We start from the raw sequence: 8,848 nt of genomic DNA, 5'->3' as shown, positions 1-8,848 counted from the left end.
CCGATGACAACCTTCCTATTTAAACCCTATCCGATGACAACCTTCCTACCTCTTTAAACTTTATCCGATGACAACCTTCCTACCTCTTTAAACCCTATCCGATGACAACCTTCCTACCTCTTTAAACCCTATCCGATGACAACCTTCCTATTTAAACCCTATCCGATGACAACCTTCCTACCTCTTTAAACTTTATCCGATGACAACCTTCCTATTTAAACCCTATCCGATGACAACCTTCCTACCTCTTTAAACTTTATCCGATGACAACCTTCCTATTTAAACCCTATCCGATGACAACCTTCCTACCTCTTTAAACTTTATCCGATGACAACCTTCCTATTTAAACCCTATCCGATGACAACCTTCCTACCTCTTTAAACTTTATCCGATGACAACCTTCCTACCTCTTTAAACTTTATCCGATGACAACCTTCCTACCTCTTTAAACTTTATCCGATGACAACCTTCCTATTTAAACCCTATCCGATGACAACCTTCCTACCTCTTTAAACTTTATCCGATGACAACCTTCCTACCTCTTTAAACTTTATCCGATGACAACCTTCCTATTTAAACCCTATCCGATGACAACCTTCCTACCTCTTTAAACTTTATCCGATGACAACCTTCCTATTTAAACCCTATCCGATGACAACCTTCCTACCTCTTTAAACTTTATCCGATGACAACCTTCCTATTTAAACCCTATCCGATGACAACCTTCCTACCTCTTTAAACTTTATCCGATGACAACCTTCCTACCTATTTAAACCCTTTCCGATGACAACCTTCCTACCTCTTTAAACTTTATCCGATGACAACCTTCCTACCTCTTTAAACTTTATCCGATGACAACCTTCCTATTTAAACCCTATCCGATGACAACCTTCCTAGCTCTTTAAACTTTATCCGATGACAACCTTCCTACCTCTTTAAACTTTATCCGATGACAACCTTCCTATTTAAACCCTTTCCGATGACAACCTTCCTACCTATTTAAACCCTATCCGATGACAACCTTCCTACCTCTTTAAACTTTATCCGATGACAACCTTCCTACCTCTTTAAACTTTATCCGATGACAACCTTCCTATTTAAACCCTATCCGATGACAACCTTCCTACCTCTTTAAACTTTATCCGATGACAACCTTCCTATTTAAACCCTATCCGATGACAACCTTCCTACCTCTTTAAACTTTATCCGATGACAACCTTCCTACCTCTTTAAACTTTATCCGATGACAACCTTCCTATTTAAACCCTTTCCGATGACAACCTTCCTACCTCTTTAAACTTTATCCGATGACAACCTTCCTACCTCTTTAAACTTTATCCGATGACAACCTTCCTACCTCTTTAAACTTTATCCGATGACAACCTTCCTACCTCTTTAAACTTTATCCGATGACAACCTTCCTATTTAAACCCTATCCGATGACAACCTTCCTACCTCTTTAAACTTTATCCGATGACAACCTTCCTATTTAAACCCTATCCGATGACAACCTTCCTACCTCTTTAAACTTTATCCGATGACAACATTCCTACCTCTTTAAACTTTATCCGATGACAACCTTCCTATTTAAACCCTTTCCGATGACAACCTTCCTACCTCTTTAAACTTTATCCGATGACAACCTTCCTACCTCTTTAAACTTTATCCGATGACAACCTTCCTACCTCTTTAAACTTTATCCGATGACAACCTTCCTATTTAAACCCTATCCGATGACAACCTTCCTACCTCTTTAAACTTTATCCGATGACAACCTTCCTACCTCTTTAAACTTTATCCGATGACAACCTTCCTACCTCTTTAAACTTTATCCGATGACAACCTTCCTACCTCTTTAAACTTTATCCGATGACAACCTTCCTACCTCTTTAAACTTTATCCGATGACAACCTTCCTATTTAAACCCTTTCCGATGACAACCTTCCTACCTATTTAAACCCTATCCGATGACAACCTTCCTACCTCTTTAAACTTTATCCGATGACAACCTTCCTATTTAAACCCTATCCGATGACAACCTTCCTACCTCTTTAAACTTTATCCGATGACAACCTTCCTATTTAAACCCTATCCGATGACAACCTTCCTACCTCTTTAAACTTTATCCGATGACAACCTTCCTACCTCTTTAAACTTTATCCGATGACAACCTTCCTATTTAAACCCTTTCCGATGACAACCTTCCTACCTATTTAAACCCTATCCGATGACAACCTTCCTACCTCTTTAAACTTTATCCGATGACAACCTTCCTACCTCTTTAAACTTTATCCGATGACAACCTTCCTACCTCTTTAAACTTTATCCGATGACAACCTTCCTACCTCTTTAAACTTTATCCGATGACAACCTTCCTACCTCTTTAAACTTTATCCGATGACAACCTTCCTACCTCTTTAAACTTTATCCGATGACAACCTTCCTATTTAAACCCTATCCGATGACAACCTTCCTACCTCTTTAAACTTTATCCGATGACAACCTTCCTACCTCTTTAAACTTTATCCGATGACAACTTTCCTACCTATTTAAACCCTTTCCGATGACAACCTTCCTACCTCTTTAAACTTTATCCGATGACAACCTTCCTATTTAAACCCTATCCGATGACAACCTTCCTACCTCTTTAAACTTTATCCGATGACAACCTTCCTACCTCTTTAAACTTTATCCGATGACAACCTTCCTATTTAAACCCTTTCCGATGACAACCTTCCTACCTCTTTAAACTTTATCCGATGACAACCTTCCTACCTCTTTAAACTTTATCCGATGACAACCTTCCTACCTCTTTAAACTTTATCCGATGACAACCTTCCTACCTCTTTAAACTTTATCCGATGACAACCTTCCTATTTAAACCCTATCCGATGACAACCTTCCTACCTCTTTAAACTTTATCCGATGACAACCTTCCTATTTAAACCCTATCCGATGACAACCTTCCTACCTCTTTAAACTTTATCCGATGACAACATTCCTACCTCTTTAAACTTTATCCGATGACAACCTTCCTATTTAAACCCTTTCCGATGACAACCTTCCTACCTCTTTAAACTTTATCCGATGACAACCTTCCTACCTCTTTAAACTTTATCCGATGACAACCTTCCTACCTCTTTAAACTTTATCCGATGACAACCTTCCTATTTAAACCCTATCCGATGACAACCTTCCTACCTCTTTAAACTTTATCCGATGACAACCTTCCTACCTCTTTAAACTTTATCCGATGACAACCTTCCTACCTCTTTAAACTTTATCCGATGACAACCTTCCTACCTCTTTAAACTTTATCCGATGACAACCTTCCTACCTCTTTAAACTTTATCCGATGACAACCTTCCTATTTAAACCCTTTCCGATGACAACCTTCCTACCTATTTAAACCCTATCCGATGACAACCTTCCTACCTCTTTAAACTTTATCCGATGACAACCTTCCTATTTAAACCCTATCCGATGACAACCTTCCTACCTCTTTAAACTTTATCCGATGACAACCTTCCTATTTAAACCCTATCCGATGACAACCTTCCTACCTCTTTAAACTTTATCCGATGACAACCTTCCTATTTAAACCCTATCCGATGACAACCTTCCTACCTCTTTAAACTTTATCCGATGACATACTTCCTATTTAAACCCTATCCGATGACAACCTTCCTATTTAAACCCTATCCGATGACAACCTTCCTACCTCTTTAAACTTTATCCGATGACAACCTTCCTACCTCTTTAAACTTTATCCGATGACAACCTTCCTACCTCTTTAAACTTTATCCGATGACAACCTTCCTACCTCTTTAAACTTTATCCGATGACAACCTTCCTACCTCTTTAAACTTTATCCGATGACAACCTTCCTACCTCTTTAAACTTTATCCGATGACAACCTTCCTACCTCTTTAAACTTTATCTGATGACAACCTTCCTATTTAAACCCTATCCGATGACAACCTTCCTACCTCTTTAAACTTTATCCGATGACAACCTTCCTACCTCTTTAAACTTTATCCGATGACAACCTTCCTACCTATTTAAACCCTTTCCGATGACAACCTTCCTACCTCTTTAAACTTTATCCAATGACAACCTTCCTATTTAAACCCTTTCCGATGACAACCTTCCTACCTCTTTAAACTTTATCCGATGACAACCTTCCTACCTCTTTAAACCCTATCCGATGACAACCTTCCTACCTCTTTATAACTGACATCAGCCTGTATCCTCTATCACATTAGCACTATCAGTAGTACAGCAGGTGTATTCACTGACATTTTCAACCTCTCCCTGTACCAGTCTGGAATACCTACATATTTCAAGCAGACCACCATAGTCCCTGTGCTCAAGAACACCAAGGTAACCTGTCTAAATGACTACCGCCCAGTAGCACTCACATCTAAAGCCGTGAAATACTTATTTCTCTTCTTCAAGCACGGTGCATTTACTTCATGTTCACCATCTCTAGCAACACCACAATCACTCGACCTCAACCCAATTGAGATGGTTTGGGATGAGCAGTATGGCTGGTGGCATTGTCATGCTGGAGAGTCATGTCAGGATGAGCCTGCAGGAAGGGTACCACATGAGGGAGGAGGATGTTTTCCATGTAACGCACAGCATTGAGATTACCTACCTGCAATGACAACAAGCTCAGTCCGATGATGCTGTGACACACCGCCCCAGACCATGACAGAACCTCCACCTCCAAATCAATCCCGCTCCAGAGTACAAGCCTCTGTGTAACGCTCATTCCTTCGACGATAAACACAAATACGACCATCACCCCTGGTGAGACGAATCCGAGACTCGTCAGTGAAGACCACTTTCTGCCAGTCCTGTCTGGTCCAGCGACGGTGGGTTTGTGTCCATAGGCGACGTTGTTGCCGTGATGTCTGGTGAGGACCTGCCTTAGAACAGGCCTACAAGCCCTCAGTCCAGCCTCTCTCAGCCTATTGCGGACAGTCTGAGCACTGATGGAGGGATTGTGCGTTCCTGGTGTAACTCGGGCAATTGTTGTTGCCATCCTGTACCTGTCCCGCAGGTGTGATGTTTGGATGTACCGAACAGTGGTCTGCCACTGATGTACCGAACAGTGGTCTGCCACTACGAGGATGATCAGCTGTCTGTCCTGTCTCCCTGTAGCGCTGTCTTAGGCGTCTCACAGTACAGACGTTGCAATTTATTGCCCTGGCCACATCTGCAGTCCTCATGCCTCCTTGCAGCATGCCTAAGGCACATTCACGCAGATGAGCAGGGACCCTGGGCATCTTTCTTTTGGTGTTTTTCAGAGTTAGTAAGAAAGGCCTCTTTAGTGTCCTAAGTTTTCATAACTGTGACCTTAATTGCCTACCGTCTGTAAACTAGTTAGTGTCTTAACGACCGTTCCACAGGTGCATGTTTATTCATTGTTTATGGTTCATTGAACAAGCATGGGAAACAGTGTTTAAACCTTTTACAATGAATATCTGTGAAGTTATTTGGATTTTTGTGAATTATCTTTGAAAGACAGAGTCATGAAAATTGGACGTTTCTTTTTTTGCTGAGTTTATTACATCTTTCATTAAATATATCAATACACGGGTCTTATTGATTAAATAAAACATGTAAATACTTAACTTCACTGTAACTTCACAGTCACACACTAAAACACGTGAATGATTAGTTTCCCCTTCTTTATCGCAGAAAATGCATACTTTAAGTCCATGAATTTAGACAACAAGTTATTGCAAGGGTATATTTTGTCAAAGATTTTAAAGTGAATTTCTTTTACTGTATTTGCTATACAAAATGTGTGAGGGAGCAACCAAGCTTTCTTCCATTCAATTTCAGTTATATATGCATTCAAGACGAATTACCCTCCAGGAGTTAAAATGTTCTTGTGAATTTGTCATTACATTTCTGATCCAGCAGGGGGCAACATTCTAACATAGATTGTGCATCTATCTCGACATGTTCTCCAAAACACTAATGAGATTTCATTAATTGAGTAAGTTCTGAAGGTATTGCTTTGAAAATTAAACTAAATTGAGTAATAGATATGCTTTCCATATAGAATTAAATTATTTATAATGTATTGGTACGTTATATGTTTCTAAGACCTTCCTATAATAGAGAGTATATTTCCTTCTTTATCAAATAAATCAAGCACAAATATAATATTTCTTTCAAACCACTTAGGGAAGAATAAAGACTTGTTTTTAACAACAATATCTTTGTGGTTCCACAGAAGGGCCTTGTGAAGGGAGAAGTTGTGGACATTAACATAGTTTCCAGGCTAAAAGGGCTTGTTGGTGAAATTTGGACAGTTTGATAGGTAATTTTGCTAGGGAACAGTTGCACTTCCACACAAATGTAAGACCACCCAGTTTGATAACAATATGACAGGGAATGAAGTACCATAAAGATTCAGAGTTAAACATATTTTTATCCATTTTAATTTAAAGGTGTTGTTGATATCAATGAACTCTAGTACTTCAAACCCACCATCAGCTCTTTGGTTTGATATTACAGACTTCTGAAGTTTGTGTTGTTTATTATCCCATATAAAGTCTAGGAAAGTGTTGTTGATTTCCTTGCTGGTTTGATCAGCTACACATAGGGATAGGGCAAGATAGACAAATGTGACAGAGCCTCTGCTTTGGACAGTAAAACCCTTCCAATGGTAGAGAGGTCACGCTGGAGCCAGTTATTAAAGACGGATTTTGTTTTCTTTAATCTTTGACGGACAATATTGTTTTTCGCCACTAAATATTTCACTGGAATATTCTCAACAGGTCATTTGAGTTATGCAGGGACAATATGTCAGATTTATTTAAGTTAAGTTCCAGACCAGAAGCTGAAACCTAATTAAATAAAGGATAAATAAATAAATGAGAGAGAATGATTTGATAGTATTAAGTGCAATAGCAACTTGATCCTTGTCTTTTAGAAGCAGAGTTGTATCATCTGCTAACTGATATAGAAATACCTTATAATTCCAGGTTGTTCAAAATGCTACAACTAAAAGGAATAAGAAACCTGAAACAGGACAACCCTGGTGAATACTACGGTGAATATTATATATTTTAGATGTGTTACGATTAATCATAACATAACTATTCATATCTTTATAAAAACATACTGATAACAGAGACAGAGCTAGTCCCGAAACCAAAAGTGTATAACAAATGTATTAGAAATGTGTGTTCTATTGTGTCAAATGCTTTACAAACGTAGAGGGATAAAATAATAGCCTTCGAGTGTCAAGAGTCTATGTGAATGCATGTAAGGCGGAGTCTCTCTGTACCAGTGTATTTTTCCCTGTGTTTCCTGTCTCTCTGTACCTGTGTATTTATCCCTGTGTTTCCTGTCTCTCTGTACCAGTGTATTTATCCCTGTGTTTCCTGTCTCTCTGTACCAGTGTATTTATCCCTGTGTTTCCTGTCTCTCTGTACCTGTGTATTTATCCCTGTGTTTCCTGTCTCTCTGTACCAGTGTATTTATCCCTGTGTTTCCTATCTCTCTCTTCCTGTTTCCTGTCTCTCTCTTCCTGTTTCCTGTCTCTCTGTGCCAGTGTATTTATCTCTGTGTTTCCTGTCTCTCTGTGCCAGTGTATTTATCCCTGTGTTTCCTGTCTCTCTGTACCAGTGTATTTATCCCTGTCTCTCTGTACCAGTGTATTTATCCCTGTGTTTCCTGTCTCTCTGTACCAGTGTATTTATCCCTGTGTTTCCTGTCTCTCTGTACCAGTGTATTTATCCCTGTCTCTCTGTGCCAGTGTATTTATCCCTGTCTCTCTGTACCAGTGTATTTATCCCTGTGTTTCCTGTCTCTCTGTACCAGTGTATTTATCCCTGTCTCTCTGTGCCAGTGTATTTATCCCTGTGTTTCCTGTCTCTCTGTACCAGTGTATTTATCCCTGTGTTTCCTGTCTCTCTGTACCAGTGTATTTATCCCTGTGTTTCCTGTCTCTCTGTACCAGTGTATTTATCCCTGTGTTTCCTGTCTCTCTGTACCAGTGTATTTATCTCTGTGTTTCCTGTCTCTCTGTGCCAGTGTATTTATCCCTGTGTTTCCTGTCTCTCTGTACCAGTGTATTTATCCCTGTGTTTCCTGTCTCTCTGTACCAGTGTATTTATCCCTGTGTTTCCTGTCTCTCTGTACCAGTGTATTTATCCCTGTGTTTCCTGTCTCTCTGTACCAGTGTATTTATCTCTGTGTTTCCTGTCTCTCTGTGCCAGTGTATTTATCTCTGTGTTTCCTGTCTCTCTGTGCCAGTGTATTTATCCCTGTGTTTCCTGTCTCTCTGTGCCAGTGTATTTATCCCTGTGTTTCCTGTCTCTCTGTACCAGTGTATTTATCCCTGTGTTTCCTGTCTCTCTGGGCCAGTGTATTTATCCCTGTCTCTCTGTGCCAGTGTATTTATCCCTGTGTTTCCTGTCTCTCTGGGCCAGTGTATTTATCCCTGTCTCTCTGTGCCAGTGTATTTATCCCTGTGTTTCCTGTCTCTCTGTACCAGTGTATGTATCCCTGTGTTTCCTGTCTCTCTGTGCCAGTGTATTTATCCCTGTGTTTCCTGTCTCTCTGTACCAGTGTATTTATCCCTGTGTTTCCTGTCTCTCTGTGCCAGTGTATTTATCCCTGTGTTTCCTGTCTCTCTGTGCCAGTGTATTTATCCCTGTGTTTCCTGTCTCTCTGTACCAGTGTATTTATCCCTGTGTTTCCTGTCTCTCTGTACCAGTGTATTTATCCCTGTGTTTCCTGTCTCTCTGTGCCAGTGTATTTATCCCTGTGTTTCCTGTCTCTCTCTACCAGTGTATTTATCCCTGTGTTTCCTGTCTCT

The sequence above is a fragment of the Oncorhynchus mykiss genome, chromosome 15 (assembly GCF_057628025.1).
Source record: "Oncorhynchus mykiss isolate SJ-2025 chromosome 15, ASM5762802v1, whole genome shotgun sequence".
Lineage (NCBI taxonomy): Eukaryota > Metazoa > Chordata > Actinopteri > Salmoniformes > Salmonidae > Oncorhynchus > Oncorhynchus mykiss.
Note: the sequence above shows the minus strand (reverse complement) of the source record.